Consider the following 18,650-nt stretch of genomic DNA (forward strand, 5'->3'; position numbering starts at 1 on the left):
GTTTGGTTGCTTAAATTTTATGGTTTTAAAATTAATACGTGATCAAAGTAAAGGAAAAAGATAGAAAGGATAAAATAATAATCACCTCCACTCCATTAGGCAGCAGTAAACACAAGAGGGTGTATTTTCTTTTTAATCTTCCTTTTTGCATATATGTTCTATGAATATTTGTTGCTATCATTTGAATTCTCAAAGCAACACTTTTTCTTTAAAGAAATTATTAAAATTTTTAAATATAGAAGGAAAAATAACATCATCCATAATCTCATAATTTTAGAGATGATCTGGGTTAACATTTTTGTATATATCCTCCAAGATTTAAACACACACACATACTAAAAATTATTCAGAGACATACTATTCACACTGTTACATAACCTACTTTTTATTCATTTAACAATATATCAAACTTTTCCCTAGGTTATTAAATATTCTTTTATAACATTATTTAAAATTCGTGCATATTTTTTCCATGACATGGTCTGTAATTTATTTAAATGGCTTCCTAATGTTTGGTATTTAACATGGTCCTAATTTCTCACTATTATAAAAATCAGAGCAATAATTATCCTTTGTGCATAACTTTGATTATTTCAATTGGAAAATTCCAAGAACTAGAATTACTAGACCAAAAATTATGATTCAGATTTAAGGCCTTGGCAATCCACTTCAGTACTATTGCCTGGAAAATCCCATGGACAGAGGAGCCTGGTAGGCTACACGGTCCATGGGGTCGCAAAGAGTCGGACACGACTGAGCGACTTCACTTTCACTTACACATACTGTCAGGTCACTCCTTAGAAGAATATATAAATTTATACTCCCTTCAGCAGGGCATGTGGTCATTTAAACTCATTTCTTTATTCATCAGTGAGATTGAAGAGTTTTTTCTTATACTTGCTGAACATTTTGATTTCTTCTTTTATGAGCTGCTTATTAATACTTTCTGTACTCATTTCTTTTGAGAAATAGGCCTTTTTTAACTTGTAAAAACACTTTACATGTTAATATTTTTAACATTCTATCACCATGTTACAATAACATATCCAAATTTGTTCTTAGGTATTATAGGTAGAAAGACCATCCCAGCTCCAAGCTCTGGCAAATACACACACACGTGGGTCAGGGGGTATTTGTGTATACATAACTATAAATATACGAAATCTTTAGGTCTACCAGTAAAATGTGTACTGCTCACTATTTAGGTAGCAAGTTTTTTTTTTTTTTTTTTTGCTATGTATTTCATTGTCTGTTGATTTTATTGTGAATATGATTACTCCCTCATCACATTTTCTACGAGTTTTACTAGCACCTAGAAAAACTTTGGTTTTTATGTGTCTGCACAGGCAGTGTGCGAAGGGTAGTGTGTGGCAGTATATGGTATGGTCATTAAGAGAATCAGCTTTAGAATCAAGTGGATCTTGGGTTTGAATCCAGCTCTACCATTAATTTCTGTGAGCTTCTGTTTAAAATCTAGTTCATGGGTTTGCTGTCAAAATTAAATGAAACAGTGTATATCATGTTCCCAGTACAGTTCTTTGCAATAAAAGATTGTAACCAATGATAACCCCTGACAAATGTGTTTTTTTCCAGTTTATTCTTAGGCTTGAACATTCAGAGCATCTACACTTCATGATCAGCTTGTCTTCTTTTGATAAGTATATTAATTCCATTTAGTTCTCTTAATGTCATCCTTGTATTGGCTGAAACTTCCCAAAAAGTATCTGAAAAAAGGATGATAGTGGATATTCTTGCTTTTTATCCCCCTTTAAACGGGAATGACACACTTCCATACCAAATGTGATATTGGATATTTGAGATAAATATTAGTTATCATTTTTTAAATTTATTTATAAATATTATATATCATGGGCTTCCCTGGTGGCTCAGACAGTAAAGAATCTGCCTGCAATGCAGGAGAACTGGGTTCAGTCCCTGAGTTGGGAAGATCTCCTGGAGAAGGGAATGGATACCCACTCCAGTATTCTTGCCTAGAGAATTCCACAGACAAGAGGAGCTTGACAAGCTATAGTCCATGAAGTTGCAAAGAGTTGGACACGACCAAGTGACTAACATTTTCACTTTAGTTATCATGCTTTGATAAGGGCTTTTATCAGAAATTCTTAGAATTTTAGAAAATTACAATCATATGAAATCTCCAGGCTCCTCCCTCCATGGGATTCTCCAGGCAAGAATACTGGAGTGGGTTGCCATTTCCTTCTCTAGGGGATCTTCCCAACCCAGGGATCGAACCTGGGTTTCCCACATTGCAGGCAGACGCTTTAACCTCTGAGCCACCAGGGAAGCCCCCCTTAGAATATATTTCTCAATATTTCACAATTAAATGGCAACTCATGGATGCAGTATATAATTTGCTTAGTATATTTCTGAATGCAATTCATTAATATTTTCTTATGATTGCTGGTGTGGGGATGAAATCAATTACATCACTGAGAATGGCACCTGGCACATTCTGAGCCCTCAACAAGCATCTGTTACTGTTATTATTGCTGGTATTTGTGTGCCCATATTAATAACTGGGATACTGTGCATGGTGTATTTGGCTTCTGATTGATTTTTATTTTATACCCACTTTGAAAAATAAATTGAGAAGCTTTCTATATTTTATCCTATGTACTATAAAATTTATATAGCATGGGTAGTATCTCTTGACTAAAAGTTAGAAAGAACCCCAGTGAAATTGTTCTTTTCAAAGTCACCAATAACATCGCAGCCAAACCAAGGGAACTTTTCCATTCTTACCTTAAACTCAAGTTAGCATTTGACACCACTCTCCTGCTGGCAATATGTCCACTCACTGACTTTCCTGAATGCACATTGCCCTGTTTCACCCTACCACTCTAGTCATGCCATCTCAGCCTACCTTGAGGACTGCTCTTCCTCTGTCCATCTGATGCTTCTTGTTGCCAAGGCAACAAGAAATGCTGATGTTTCTTGTGGCCAAGGCAGTCTTCTGCTTGCCTATACCTTCTTCCTCAGCAACCTCATGAGTGCCTACATGATTCCCATGTCAAGCTACATCCTGTCACAAATCTTTATCTGCAGTTCAGGTAACTTGCCCAAGAGTCAGCCTTATTTTTCCAAGTATTGGCTGGAAATGTCCACATGGATGGCTCATAGACTCCTCCCATTCAAGATACTACAGTCTCATGCTACTGACACCACATAGCCATCAGCCATCAAAAGGTCATGCATTTCAGGCTTCCCTGGTGGCTCAGTGGTAAAGAATCCACCTGCCAATGCAAGAGGCACAGGTTCAATCCCTCATCTGGGAAGATCCCACATGCTGCAGAACAACTAAGCCTGTGCACCACAACTATTGAGCCTGTGCTCTGGAGCCTGGGAGCTGCAACTACTGAGCCCCTGTGCCACAGGTACTGAAGCCTGTACGCCCTAGAGCCCACCCTCTGCAACAAGAGAAGCCACTGCAATGAGAAGTTCACGCACTTCAGCTAGAGAGTAGCCCCCACTCACTGCAACTAGAGAAAAGCCCGTGCAGCAATGAAGACCCAGCACAGCCAAAAACAAAATATAATACATAAAATTATTTTTTAAAAAGAAATCATGCATTTCATTAAGGTTTTAAATGTTTTAGCATAGATTTTATTATAGTATTTGCTTAAAATTTCTAATCTCCTATTTATGACTCTCCACACAGTAACCCCACCACCGACACCAACTTTGTTACACTTTCTGAACAGTCCTATTTCTAATTTTGTCTTCCTTTAGTTCCAAAGAGAATATCCTAAGATTTCTAGGTGATTGAGTATTAAATTGTTAATTATTTATTCTAATTAATTGCACTGGATTAAAAAAGGTGGTGTATAGAATATCTGCCTTTTGGAATTTATTAAGTTTTTTTGTGGATTCATATTAGTCTTGTTTGTGTTCCATGGGAAATGCTTTAAATGTATTATTTAATATATCTTTTTGATCATATTATTTAACATATTTTCTACATAATTGCTGCTATAAATTTACCCTTCCACATGCTCCTTGTATGTCTAATAGGTTTTTAATGTATATATATTTTCTCTAGTGACTAGGAAGATGAACACTCTATTTTAATTTAGAATAGTACCTCTGACTTTCTCTGAAAATATTTTGCTTTTCCTAATTGCTTGAGTCTATGGAGCCCCTCCACATATACAAAATGTTGCTTACCTTTAATTCCTCCACCTCATTCTGCCTACCTTTACATTTTTGTTAATGGTTTATCCTCCTCAGCTAATATTCCTATTACTAGATTTTCTATGATCTGTCTCTTTTAGACATTAATTTCCATATTTCTGTTAAACCATGTCCTCATATTAACAATAATTCAGATACTGTATGTTTAACCACTTTTTCTGCTAACCAGTGGTCCTGTGGAACCATAACTTTTCCATTCTTGACTGATCCAGTTCTCCAGAAGTCAGGTTATTTTAGTAGGAATAAGAATCGAATTCTGTCAGGGCCCTTGAAATAAGAGAATATCTTTCTGTCTTCCTCACACATTAATGACACTTTCTCTGGACACAGAATTTTTGAGTATTCTTTTTGAATTCTAGATCAAGTTTGTGCTGTGTCCCTTGTCCTCACTCTGAGGGGGGCACCTGGGAGGTTTTGTCAGGGTTCTCCCTGATTTCCTGGCTCGCCTCATCTGTTCCCATGAGCAGAATGTCACATCCTCCAACACAACCCTGCCTGCATGCAGAGGGACACAGAATCTCTAGCATTGTGATGAGACCAGTTTAGCTTCACACACAAATACCAGGTCTCCCTTAGTTTTATGCTTTCTTGAAAATATCCTTCAATAAATTGTGGATGGGGGCCAATTAAACACGTACTCATATTACCGGGGCTTCCCAGGTGGCACTAGTGGTTAAGAACCTGCCTGCCAATGCAGGAGACACAAGAGACACAGGTTGATCCCTGGGTCCAGAAGACCCCCTGGAGGAGGGCATGGCAACCCACTCCAGTTTTCGTGCCTGGAGAATCCCATGAACAGAGGAGCCTGGCGAGCTACAGTCCATAGGGTTGCAAAAGAGTCAGACACGACCGAAGCAACTGAGCACAGACATACGCACTCATATTACCATCTCACCCAGAAACACATGTAAGAATAGCTGTGGGTGTAATTGAATTATTCCATAAACTGTTTTTTCCCTGCTTAACACTATAATGTCAGCAATTTCTGAAGACTTTTTCTTTAATAAGAGGATTTTTAGTGGCTATAATATTCAACAATGAAAATTGTTATGATAGCTGTTAGAATGTACTGAAGGCTTACTATGTTACAGGCATTATGTTAATGCATTTTACATATATTAGCTCATTTAATCCTCATTACAACCCTATAACATGCATTTTATCCCTATTTTAAATGCAGCTCCAAGGTGGTGCTAGTGGTAAAGAATCCACCTGCCGATACAGGAGACACGGGTTCAATCCCTGGCTTGGGAAGATCCCCTAGAGAAGGGAATGGCAACCCTCTCCAGTGTTCTTGCCTGGAGAATTCCAAGGACAGAGTAACCTGGTGAGCTACAGTCCATGGGGTCGCAAAGAGTCAGACATGACTGAGCAGCTAACAACAGCATGCTTACACCACGCTGACCATAAAGTAAGGGAACAACCCATAAGATAGAGAATCTAGCCACCCCCAACCAAGGTCCCCACTGTCTCCATGACTGTCCTTGTCCCTTCCCTCCCATCTTCATTGTTACCAAATTCTCGCCCCCTCTCAGAGAAGCCCTAGAGGTCTATCCTTAGCCTGCCACTAATATCCTTATTCCTAGGTCCTTCCTGCTGCTCACAGAGTAATCTGCTAAAGCTGGGCTCTAATTAGCACACAGAATGCTTTCTCTTTCATAGACTCTATTTTTATATAACTTTATTTATTTATTTTTGGCTGTGCTAGGTCTTCGTTGCTGCATGGGCTTTTCTCTAGTTGTGGCGAGCAGGGGCTACTCTCCAGTTGTGGTACTCAGGCTTCTCATTGTGGTGACTTCTCTTGTTTCAGAGCACAGGCTGGAGGGCACGAGGGCTTCGGTAGTTGTGGCTCCCGGGCTCTAGAGCACAAGCTCAGTAGCTGTGGCACACAGGCTTAGTTACCCCGAGGTGTGTGGGATCCTCCTGGACCAGGAATTGAACCTGCATCTCCTGCATTGGCAGGCAAGGTCTTTACCACTGAGCCACCAGGGAAGCCCTCTCTTTTGTAAACTTTATCACACAGTTGTACCCACTGTTGTCCCTCTTAGATGAAAACTACCAGGACACCAGGGTGATGTCTGGTTTATCTCATCTGCCCACTTGTCCAGGCTCCTCATCTACATCAGAAACAGCAGGTGCTCCTGACCACATGGAATTAGCAATTCACATTTTAAGCTGATGAAGCAAAATAGACATACTCATCTCTTTCTCATGTTGAGTGTTTTCTGGAGGCCCCTGCCAGACTTCCTAGGCATATGCTATGGATGGGTTCTGTGTGTATCCAAGATGAGAAAGATGGTGAAATACACTGTCGTGTATATCTATATGGACAGGGAATAATCACACGGATGTGTGTGTGAGCACACACACAGCATGCCACTTTAGTGAAATTTTGAAGTAAAAATCATGAAGCCCAAACTGTTTAGTCAATACCGAAGTGTAAGAAGAAAAATCAGTCAATCCCTCAAGAGTTCAGCCTTCAAAACCTCAGGGTTGGGAACCTCCCTCGTGGTCCAGTGGTTAAGACCATGCCTTCCAATGCAGGGTGTGTGGGTTCGACCCCTGGTCAGGGAACTAAGATCCCACATGCCTCTGGGCCAAAAAGCCAGAAACAATATTGTAACAAATTCAATAAAGACTTTAAAAATGGTCCACATCTTAAAAAAAAAAAAAAATCAGGGTTGCAATGAACAGTTTTTATTCTGGGTCCAAACTCACTTCCCATTGGACCAGCTGTTTTGCATCCTATCACTTCAGCCTCACCTTGAGTCCCAGCTTTTCCCGCTCCCCACCTCCCTCGGTGTTCTCTGACTTTTCAGTCCTGTTGCGAGCCAAGTAAACCTCAATTAACTAATGAGGTGCCCAAGACCAGCCCCAAGATTGTCTCTAAGGGCCAACAGATCATTAACCGCCATCATCAGTGTGAATTTACAGCCTCTGCTACCACATGGAGTGCGGGGGTGGTGTGAAGTCCTGCCAACCTCTTGGCTGAGAGGGACACAGAGAAAAGCTGGCAAGGCAAAAACAGAGTAAATTAAAAATAGGCTTCGATCTATAGGCTCTATTTATCTATGTCTTTCTTTGGTAACATTAACATTAAGGTAAAAGGTCAAATCCCCACTGAAATATAATTTATATTTACCTTTTATTAAATAATTATGGCATGGCATGAAGTTAAATATTACAGAAGCTAATCAAGGGGGAATTCAATAGAGAAAACTCAGACATGAGAATTTCGTCTTTGCTATACATAGAATGTCTTAATCCTCCACTGGGAGTCATCCGGGTTTGCTTAAGGAGTTTAATAATACACGTTTCAACTGCCACAGAATCTAAATCCCATTTGGATCAGCCTTGGAAAAACTTTCATCAATACCTTGAGATTTCATAATGTTTCTCCTGAGAGCCTGGATCTTATGTGTCATTTCTCATTTTGATTGCGGGTATAATATATGAGGTTGCTTACATATCTTTGACCCAATGAATAGATATAAACCATAAGCAATGTGTGAAGGGTTTCTTTATAAAGTAAATAGTATTTAACTAAAAATATCTACTGGGAACCACTCATTTAAAAAAAAAAAAACTGGCTGTTGCTCAATATTAATTTTCCCAAAGGGTTAGTGAGATGGATAAATTCTATATGATTGGTTTTTTTCCTTAACAGGAGGCATGGAGAGCAGATAATACTTACCCCAGTTTTTGCCTCTACTTAAGTTTCCCAGAAATAGAGGTTCTTCCCATGGCCAACATGGAAAGGGGACTCCTGGTTAGAATTCTGGTCTACCCTCAACAAAGACAGCATTGACTTCACAGGCAAGTAGTCATTTCTGCCTTTGACCAGTAAAAGTACTGACCACCAAGATGGCAATAGCAAGGGCTGATCAAGTTCCCTTGCAGAAATTTGAGAGGAGACAAGTAAAATGAGGGGGCAAGGAGATCTGAGTACTCTGTCAGGCTGCGACTCTGGGATGTTGATCTCAGTTACAGCTTTCTTCATTAGTAAGTCTTCAGTTGGCACCTAGGATCATCATGGAGCCTACAGATGGCCAATAAGAGGCTGACAAAAGTCTAGAAAGTCTGAGCCTAGTTGTCTGTCTGCATCTGTGTGTATCCATCTGCAGCAGAGGGTCTTCACTTTCATCACAGAGCCCACAGGCCCCTGAGGGGTCCAGGCCATAGAATTAAAGGATTCTTCCAGCCCTGACTCTAAATCTCAACCTTCTCCAATAATTCAATAAAGCAATGGAAAAAGAATCTTGCTCAATAAACCTCAAATCTATGTAATGTGGCTGCCAGGCAAGTACCAGATCAGAAAATGGACTTTGAGATGCATGCACAAGATAAAACCTGCTTGAGGAACTTCTCTCCATGGATAACCAACAAGGACCTACTGGATACCACATGGAACTCTGTTCACTGTTATGGGGCAGCCTGGATGGGAGGGGGGTTTGGGAGAGAATGGATTCATGATTATGTATCACTATGTCCCTTTACTGTTCACCTGAAACTGTTACAACACTGTGAATCAGCTATACCCCAATACAAAATTAAAAGTTAAAAAAAAAAATAAAAAGAATACCTCTCCATATGGTGCTCATCTAAGACAGTAACTCTCCTTTGACAGGACAGGAAGGCATAAAACCCTTGCTTGGGGAGGAAATTTACATGCATGCAAACTAGCCCCTGCCTTCAAGCCCCCTTTAGGAAGTCTGTTCTGGTCTTCCCCCAGTGACTATATCTTCAAAGTGCTTTGATCTTATGCATTAATTCCTGTGAGGCTTCCCAAGTGGCGCTAGTGGTAAAGAACCTGCCTGCCAGTGCAGGAGACATAAGAGAATCAAGTTCGATTCCTGGGTCAGGAAGATCCTCTGGAGGAGGGCATGGCAACCCACTCCAGTACTCTCACCTGGAGAATCCCATGGACAGAGGAGCCTGGTGGGCTACAGGCCATGGGGTCAAAAAGAGATGGACACAGCTGAAGCGATTACCCACGCATGCACACATGTATTTATTTCTGTGAGGTCTGCCTTGTTTGTGCTATGATTTTGGTTTCTCTCTCTTGCTCCCAATCCTCCCAATTTTCTCGACTATTCATCTATCATCTACCTTACTCCTCAGGTGTCCAACATTCAAGGCTATCTGCTCCCAAGGTCAATTTTTCATAGCATTTGATGGTGTGATAGAGAAAAATCTGTCCCTTGTCTGGGATCTGCCTTAATTCCTAACCTTGACCAACTCTACCACCTTCAAAGGCAGGTGGACTTTGGTTTATCTCTCTGCAAAAACAAAAAGTTGGATTAAATGTTTTCTCAGACCCCTTGTAAGTTCTTGCATTATGATTCTAAGACTATTACTTATGTGTTGCTGTTCTTCAGTCATTAAGTCATGTCTGAATCTTTGCGACCCCATAGCCGGTAGCCCCACCAGGCTCCTTTGTCCTTAGGACTTCCCAGGTAAGAATACCTGAGTAGGTTGCCATTTGCTTCTCCAGGGGATCTTCCTGACCCAGGGATCAAACTCTTACATCTCCTGCATTGGCACGCAGATTCTTTACCACTGACCCACCTGGGAAGCCCATTATTTATTTATTTGGTGAAAGTGAAATTCTTCGAGAAGTGGAGATGGGTGGAGTTGAAGCCATGGGCTGTTGAATTGTCTTTAACTTTTGCTACACTGAAATCTCTCCCTATATCCATCTGTTTCAATGTAGCAAAGGTTCAGTGTCACCAATTGTTAAAAAAAAGAACAAAGATAATATAGGAACACATTATTAAGAAGTGGTACCTGCCTTTGTGGATATAGGAACAAGAACACGAGGTGAGAACCAGCAGTGCACAAGTGAAAGATTAGATGGAAGCCTCTGATATTTAATTTTAAATGAAATATTAATTTAATATTTAATTACGCTTTGGTTTCAAGAAAAACTGCAGCAGCAAGACAGATTGTTTGAAGAAGGGAGTAATATACATGGTTAAGGAGACAACTGTAAAAATTAAAGATAAATTTCAAGGGTAAATCTAAATGCCACCACGGAGCAGTTATGAATATGCTCTGCTCTCTGTAATATGTATTTAGAATATTATAGCTGAGAGCACCAGGCCATTAAGAGGCTGGGACGTCTCTAGCAAAACAACGGCCCCCTATTCTGGGGCTTCCAACGGAGACATCATTCCTCAGGCTCAGCCAAATGATGGATCCAAATTTTATAGGCGATGGGGGTGGAGGCAACTTCAGTAAAACTGCAGGCTACCAGGAGGGCTATTCATCCAACCTGTTTCTAGTGCAAACAGGGAACAATTGTACTCAGGCCAGTTTTTGATATCCGAATTGGGTATTTTTAACTAAAAATCAGATTCATTTCTTAAATGAGAATTTTTTTTTTCAGGATAATGCTATAGGGAAAAAAAAGAAATGTGATGTGGGTGAGCTATTAACATCTGAATCCAGTGTGCACATCTGTGCAGTGTGGCTCAGTGGAACCCCATGCCCAGCCCCAGGGAGGGGACTGTGCAGGGTATGATTTGGGGGGGGCCATGGAATAACCTAGGCTTTTTGTTTCTCCACCCAACTGCTTCCTGATCTTGTCTACTTTCTCGTTGAGTAACACCTGCTCCCAAATAATGAACAGAGTAATCAAATACTTTGTTTGTGCTACAGTATTGGGTTGGCCAAAAGTCCATTCAGGTTTTTCCACAAGCTATTTTTTCATGATATCTTATGGAAAAACCCAGAAGAACTTTTTGGCAAACCAATAAAAGATAAGGATTGTTTTGGGGAGGAGGTGAGTTGATGTGAATTGTTTGGTTTCTATAGGTGTCTCCATAGCCAGAAGCTTCCATATTCAACCACACACCTTGGGAAGCAGTTCTTTGGCCTGCACGTGAGCCAGCTGGGCCCAATCGGCTCTTCCTTTGAAAACTCATTTCCCTTCAAACCACTTGCAGAGAGCACACATGCTCTCTGGCTGCCCTGGCCTTCTCTGTCACCTAAAAACCCTGACTTCTAATCCAGACTCAGATATTAAAGGCATGATAAGGTGGGTCTTTCAAGAGTTCACCTTCTACAGTAGAGAACACATGCAAAAAAGTCTACTGTTGTTTACTCCTTAAGTCGTGTCCGACTCTTTGTGATCCTGTGGACTGGAGCCCACCAGGCTCTCTGTCCATGGGATTCTCCAGACAAGAATACTGGAGTGGGTTGCCATTTCCTTCGCCAGAGGATCTTCCCAACCCAGGGATCGAACCCGTGTCTCCTGCGTTGACAGACAGATTCTTTACCACTGAGCCACCTGGGAAGCCAGCAAAAAAGTCCACCCTTGATCAAACAGCAGTGAGGAAGGAAGCCAAAGAGAACTCATCATAGAAATTATGTATCCCACAGCCAAACACTTACAATAGTAAATTTTGTTCATATCTGTGTATTTCTATACAAAATATACTTGCATATCTACATTTCATATTCCCAGTGAGATAAATATCTTCCAATTTTTAGGTTAGAAAACTAACGTGAGGGACTTCCCTGGTAGCCCAGTGGATTAGAATCCACCTGTCAATGCAGGGGACATGGGTTTGATCCCTGGTCCAGGAAGATTCCACACGCTACAGGAAACTAAAGCCCATGCGCCGCCAACTACTGAGCCTGTGCTGCTAGAGCCCAGGCTCCACGACAAGAAGCCCACACGCCACAACTAGCAAAGACCCAGCACAACCAAAAATAAATAAATCAATAAATAAATTTTAAAAAGAAAATGAAGGCAAAGAATGGTTAGGGGATTTGTCATAAAATTTGGACTCAAATCCAGATCTCTAAACTCTGTCACTGACGGTCTTCCACTCCAGGGCTAAGTTCTCTCAAGTTTAATGACAAAGTGGAGTTCCATTCTCAAATGCCTTGCTACAGACCTCCTCTCTCTGCATCCTTAAGATGCAGTAACCATGGTTACCTGAAAAAACAAGTAACCGTGGTCTCACTGGGTACCCCCTACCAGGATTATTTTTCTCCACTGCTAGTTTCTGCAGCAAAGTCGGCCCGTGGAGTAGGGGACCTCTCCCCGCTCACAAGCCTTGGCTGGTACCACCTCTAGGTCTCAAAGCAGACAGAGGCAGCGGGACGTTTCCTGATGAGCTGGATGCTCGCGTGGAGCTCTTGACTCTGAAGCAGCAAGCTGCACTTCAGTAAATCGTGGTGGTTGGAGGAAAATAGACCTTCCTACATGTGCGAAGAAAACGTGTTGTTTTTCAGAGCCCTGATGTTGTTTATGCGGTACTTGGCAGCAACAACCATGGGGAGCTGATTACTGCATTTTTGCCTAATTATACCAGGTAAGTCCCATCTGATAGGCTTGGGTTTATTGTGGTGGTGTGTCCTTGGATACGGAAACCATCAACAGTTGGACCACAATCCATAAGATGTGAGTGGTGGGGTGAGGGCTGAGGGAGGGGAGGTTTGCTGGAAATTTCCTGCCCACCTCCTGCTTTTGGAGTCTCTTTCTAGAAAGTTCCACATATGAGTAAATACTATTGTGTTTGTGGGGTAATGACTCAGTCTGAAAAGAACTGCCCCGTGTTGTCAAATACTTTACAAGCCAGGAAGTCACTGCAGCAGCCTGATGAGCAGGACTCAGCATTCCCAAACTCATTTCTTTGTTTAAAATACAGATTCTCAGACCCTCCCAAACGATTAGAGTGCAACATGCCTGTAACAGGGTCCAGCATGATTGGTGTGTGTGTGCGTGCGTGCATACGTGCGCCCAGTTGTGTCTGACTCATTGTGACCCCATGGACTGTAGCTCACCAGGCTCCTTTGTCCATGGGGTTCTCCAGGCAAGAATACTGGAGTGGGTTGCCATTTCCTTCTCCAGGGAATCTTCCCAACCGAGCAATCCAATTCGACTCTCTTGCATCTCCAGAGACCATATTGTACATACAGTTTTTAAGCTTTTTTTTTTTTTTTTAATATATCACCAATGTCTTTCATGTAATTAAATATACATCCACAGCATTGCTTTTGGAGAAGGAAATAGCAACCCACTCCAGTATTCTTGTTTGGGAAATCCCATGGACAGAAGATACTGGTGGGCTACAGTCCATGGGGTTGCAAAGAGTTGGACACAACTGAGCAACTGAGCACCCACAGCATTACTTTAATATCTAAGTTGTTTTTCAGTATAAGGATGTTTTGTTATTTATGATTGTTTACAGTTTTTCAGTCCTGTTAACAGTGCTTCAACAGTGCTTATTAACAGTGCTTCAGAATAAACAACCTTCAGGCAAACTCAATTGTTTCCCAAGTATATATTCCTAAAAGTAGAATTGTTGGGTTAAAGGGTACATACATTTTCTTTTTTTAAGGCTAGTACCATCAGGTACTCTCCTGAGAGTGGAGAACTGTGTGTTAGAAAACCCCCACTTTCTTCTAATTTTGTCAACGTAGGTATTTTCATTTGTTTAAAAAAAAATCTTTGCCACCTTGATAGGAAAAAAAAATGTTATCCTGTAGTTGCCTTAATTTGCTTTTATTTGATTATTAATGTGGTTAGGATTTTTACAAACATGTTTATTGCTTGATTATATTCCTTCCTGAATTAACTCCTGATGTTCCTTACTAGCTTTTAGAGAGTTTTTCCCCCTTAATTTATAAGACCTCTAACATTCACTTGTTTATCCATAATGTATAATGTAGTGGCTGACAAAGAGTAGGCATAAAATGAACTTTGCTCAACAAGTAAATGAATTTTTTATGTGTAGGATAATATGTCATAGATAACAAATATGGTTTCAGTTTGTCCTTATCTTTTTGATTTAATAATTGAAACTTAGACATGCAAACATTTTCTTTTCATGTAATCACATATTTATGCTCAGTGGTTTCTGTCTTTGGGATCAAGCTTTTAGCAAGGCTCAAGTATAATAATTTTTTTAAATGCCTACATTAAAAAAATTTAATTAATGCCTACATTTAATTAAAATATTTAATTCAAGTATGCTTCATTTTGTGATATGAAATTAGATATATAACTTTTTAAAATGCTTAATTAGTTGGCCCCACACCATTTGTTAAAAATTCCATATTTTCCATTTTGACTTGAGATGTCTCCTCACCCATACAAATACTTCTGTATTTGTACTAGTTGTGTGCACAAAAACTGTTTATTTTTAAGTGTTTTCTTCTGTTGCATGACATTTCTGTGTGTTCCTGCAAAACCCCATATTCTTCTAATTACCGAAACTTAACATAGGTTTTAAAGTCTGGTAGGGCAAAGCCCTCTCATTTTTCAAAATGAGGGGTCCTATTTTAGCACCTTTATTTTTGCAGGTGAACTTTTGTAAAGTTTTCCCCAAACATTTTGTTGGTCCTTTGATTGGCATTGTGTTAAATTTATTCATTAATTGACATCTTTACAATATTAAATCTTCCCACCTCTCCACCAGCTGGAAGTATTTTGTCCTTCCTCTGAACTCCCTCAGCACTTTATACCTTTTTAAAAAATCACTTTCTAAGCTATACCCACCCAATTTTTCAAACCTGAAACCTGAGTCACTCCCTCCCTTTCCTTCCCCAACCTTCACCCCATCCAATCAATCATCAAGTCCCGTCAGTGCTACCTCCTAAATTTCATCCACTTCTGCCTGTCCCCACCACCGGCACTCCAGTCCAAGCTGCCATCGTTTCTGGCTGGGGCCACCACACTGGCCTCAAACTGACCTCCCTGAATCCATCCTAGGTTCCAAACCATTCTCTCTGCTGCAGCTAAAAGGCTCCTTGAAAAGGCAAATCTGACCATGGCACTCCCAGCTTTAAACTATTCCAATAGCTCCCCATGGCACTTGGGATGCAGCCAAACAAGCAGGTTCAACCTCTCTTCCAGTTTGAACCCAACCTCTCTTTCACATTCTTTCTTCCCCGTTCCTAGTTACCGTCAAATACATCCCACATTCTTTCCCACCCCAGGGCCTTTGCACGTACTGTTTCCTGTGTTTGAACTGTCCTTAACCTTCTCCATTGGCTTAAGATTCCTCTGATATATATCCCCAGCATCCTCTATCACTCATCACATTTGTAATTGCTTGTTCAAGTCAGCCTCCATGATGATAACACTAATAATACTAATAATACACACCTTTCCAATAATAAGCTATAGCTACTCTCTATGTCAAACGCTTTCCATGCACAGGTGTTCTATACCTGGCTTGTACCATTTTGTGAGAGCAGGTTGTTGACTTTTCAGGAATGCTGTGAGCCAGCTGATGTCATATTGGTAGTTTGAAATCAGCCCTGGTGACAGTACCTGCACCATGGAAATCAGCAAATACAACAGACCAACGCGGGGCATGTTCAATTGATGCTTGCTTTAGGAATAAGTCAACCATGTCTCAGCACATAAGGAAAACAGAACTCTTTGCTGATGTGCATGCATGTTAAGTCACTTCAGTCATGTCCTACTCCTTGCTACCCTATGATGTGCCAACACTGCATTGCTAAACATAGGTCAGCAGGCAGGATAGCCAGAGACCTGAGTCCTTGTTCTGACTCCACCTTGAATTGAACAGGCAAGTCATTTCTCCCTGGGTCTTAGCTTTCTCATCTGCAACAGATGGAGTTTGATCCAGTGTTCTTTGATGTCTTATTATCTTTAAAATTAGATTTACAGGTAACATAAAATCTATTATCTTTACTACTGTGTGGGCTCCTTTTCTTTTTTTTAAACCAAGCACTGTGTTTTCTGTGAATCATTTAGGCTCCTCTATTCTGTCTGGCAAGTTCCTTCTTTACTTTTGAAATGTCACTCTATGGTCAGCTCCTCCAGAAAGCCTTCCTTGGTTTCCCAAAGTGGGCCACCCCTGCTCAGTGCTCCTATAGCCCCTTTTGGATTTATATCTCTTTTAGGACTCAGCATGACTATTATAATCTACAGGTGTCTCTCTCTCTCTCTATCTAGAACTGTAAGCTGCTAGAGGAACACTGATATTACTGACTTTGTGCCTTGAGTGATAATTTAGAGCTGATGTTTGTTTATTGAATATATAGATTACATGGTTACCTGGGTCCTATCTTCAGAACTTCAGATTTAATTAGTCTGGGATCCAGACTGAGCACTGATGCATTAAAGTGCGACCAAGGATGACAACCTCTGCTTTTGAAGGAATGTTATACATTTACACAGACACACACATATGCACATGTAAACACATATGGCCCCAAACATCTATAGCCCCACTGAGTATTGCTTGTTTGTTACTTCGGAAGAGAATTGAGGATTAATTGCAATGCAGTTTTTATTCATCCTGCCTATCACTTTACAGGGCAGACCTGTCATCCATATTACAGTGGGTGCATTTGAGAAAGCAAAACTCTATGTGTGAAATGAAATCCATTCCTCACCTGACTCCAGGGACAGTCCAAGCTCCTGTTTCATCCTACCCACTGACCACTCCATTTCTGTGTCCTTCACAGGCTCCTCCTTGTTTTCCTGAGCCCTACACTTAGCGCTTCTGATGCACCTGCCATCTTTAGACCTCTTCCATCTTGTAGCTATACTCCTTTCCACGGCCTCTCATCCAGCCCAGTGGCTTTAAATCCCATCTAAACGCTGACTACTCCCTTGTTTGGCATCCTCAGAGTTTTCCCATGCAAACCCCTTGTCCTACCTGCCTTTCCCACCTCATCTCCCATTGACTCCACTCCAGCCACACTGGCATTCTTGCTCTTCCCCAATGATGCCAGGCTTATCCCTGCCTCTCAGACTGTCATCTTTTCTCTGTCTAGGACATTTGCCCCCAACCCATTGACTGCCAGGTGCTATTCTAGCTAACAATGGTGAACCACACAGAAAACACAGCCCTGAGGAGGCCTAGGGACAGAGGAAATGTGAATGGACAGGAGAGGAGGTCAAAGAGATAAGGGGGGTGGGGACAGATTTCCACACCTGCGACACGTATCTTGGGATTCCCTGATGGCTCAAATGGTAAAAGAGTCTGCCTGCAATGCAGGAGACCTGGGTTCGATCCCTGGGTCGGGAAGATCCCCTGGGGAAGGAAATGGCAACCCATTCCAGTATTCTTGCCTGAAAAATCCCAGGAGGTGTCTGGCAGGCTACAGTCCATGGGGTCACAAAGAGTTAGACACGACTGAGAGACTTCACTTCACTTCAAAACACGTCTCTGCTCAATGTTCCTTTCTCAGAGAGACCCTCCCTCATTCTCTATCCCTTCCTTATCATTGTCTGAAATTATATCATGTATGTTCTATGTTGACTGTCTCTGTCTATAGTAGGCAAGGTTTATTAAGATGGAGGGCTTTATCTTGCCCACTTTTATATCCCAGAGCCTAGAACTGTGCTAGCCCACGGTAGGCATGTAGTAAATGTCCATTTGAATGACTGAAAAAGCTGTATCCCTTTGGGAGCTAGAATAGTAAATATTTTATAAATATTTTATTGCAAGTAACCCAACCAAGACATGCCTATCTCAGGAGAGAAAACTCAATAACAAAATGTTAAACATATACCTAAAATCATCCTTTTCCTTCTACTCCTAATTGATTGCTAATCAAACAATTTACACTTAAATAATAATAGGAGGCTAAGTCCAAATGAGGAAGAAAACACTATAAAATAATATTATTAGAAATTTATAACAGGTCAGGTATATTTTCTTGATGATTTCTATACTTCTTTCCCTATACCTCTTATTTTTTTGTTCAGAGTAACAATATTCTGACTTCCCTGGTGGCTCAGTGGTAAAGAATCTGTCTGCCAATGCACAAAAAGCAGGTTGAATTCCAGGGTCAGGAAGATCCCCTGGAGGAGGAAATGGCAACCCACTCCAGTATTCTTTGCCTGGAGAATCCATAGACAGAGGAGCCTGACGGGCTACAGTCGATGGGGTCGCAAAAGAGTCAGACACGACTTAGGGACTAAACAGCAATATTCTAGCGGGTCTCCCTGCCTTCAGCTGTTCCCCAACTAACTCAGGTTTCCTTTCCTGCTCTGCCTAGCTAAGTTCTAGTCTAAGTTCCATTGCATGGATCCCCACAGCTGTTGAACCAGCTTTTTCTTTCCTCCAGACATCAACTCACCTCATCCTCTGCGTCTTTGCACTTAAGACTCCCATAGGAGGAACACGCTTCCTTTTTCTCTTTGCCTATCCAAATCCTCCCATCCTTAAAAATGGTCTTCAGTATCATCTCCTCCTTGAACCCCATCCCTCTACTCTAGTTCATAGTAAACTCCCTTTTTGTGAAATTCATATTCCATTCTTTGGAAATACTAAACAATTTGAACACTCTTAATTCGCCAGCTGCTCTGTTGCCTTCTCCAATAGTTTCTAAATTTCCAAATAGGGACCATGTCTTCTATGTTATTGTACCTTCCACCTGGAAAAAAGTAGTAGATACAATGTAGGCGTTCAATAAATATTGAACCAATTAGATCATTT

General features: G+C 41.0%; 1 protein-coding gene across 1 annotated transcript in view; it reads right to left on the bottom strand.

The window, feature by feature from the left end:
* The window catches only part of EBF2 (EBF transcription factor 2), a 222,468-nt gene that overhangs the window by 27,721 nt on the left and 176,097 nt on the right, over positions 1-18,650 (bottom strand). The gene's annotated exons all lie outside the window — the stretch shown is intronic.

Source organism: Bos javanicus, chromosome 8, assembly GCF_032452875.1.
Source record: "Bos javanicus breed banteng chromosome 8, ARS-OSU_banteng_1.0, whole genome shotgun sequence".
Lineage (NCBI taxonomy): Eukaryota > Metazoa > Chordata > Mammalia > Artiodactyla > Bovidae > Bos > Bos javanicus.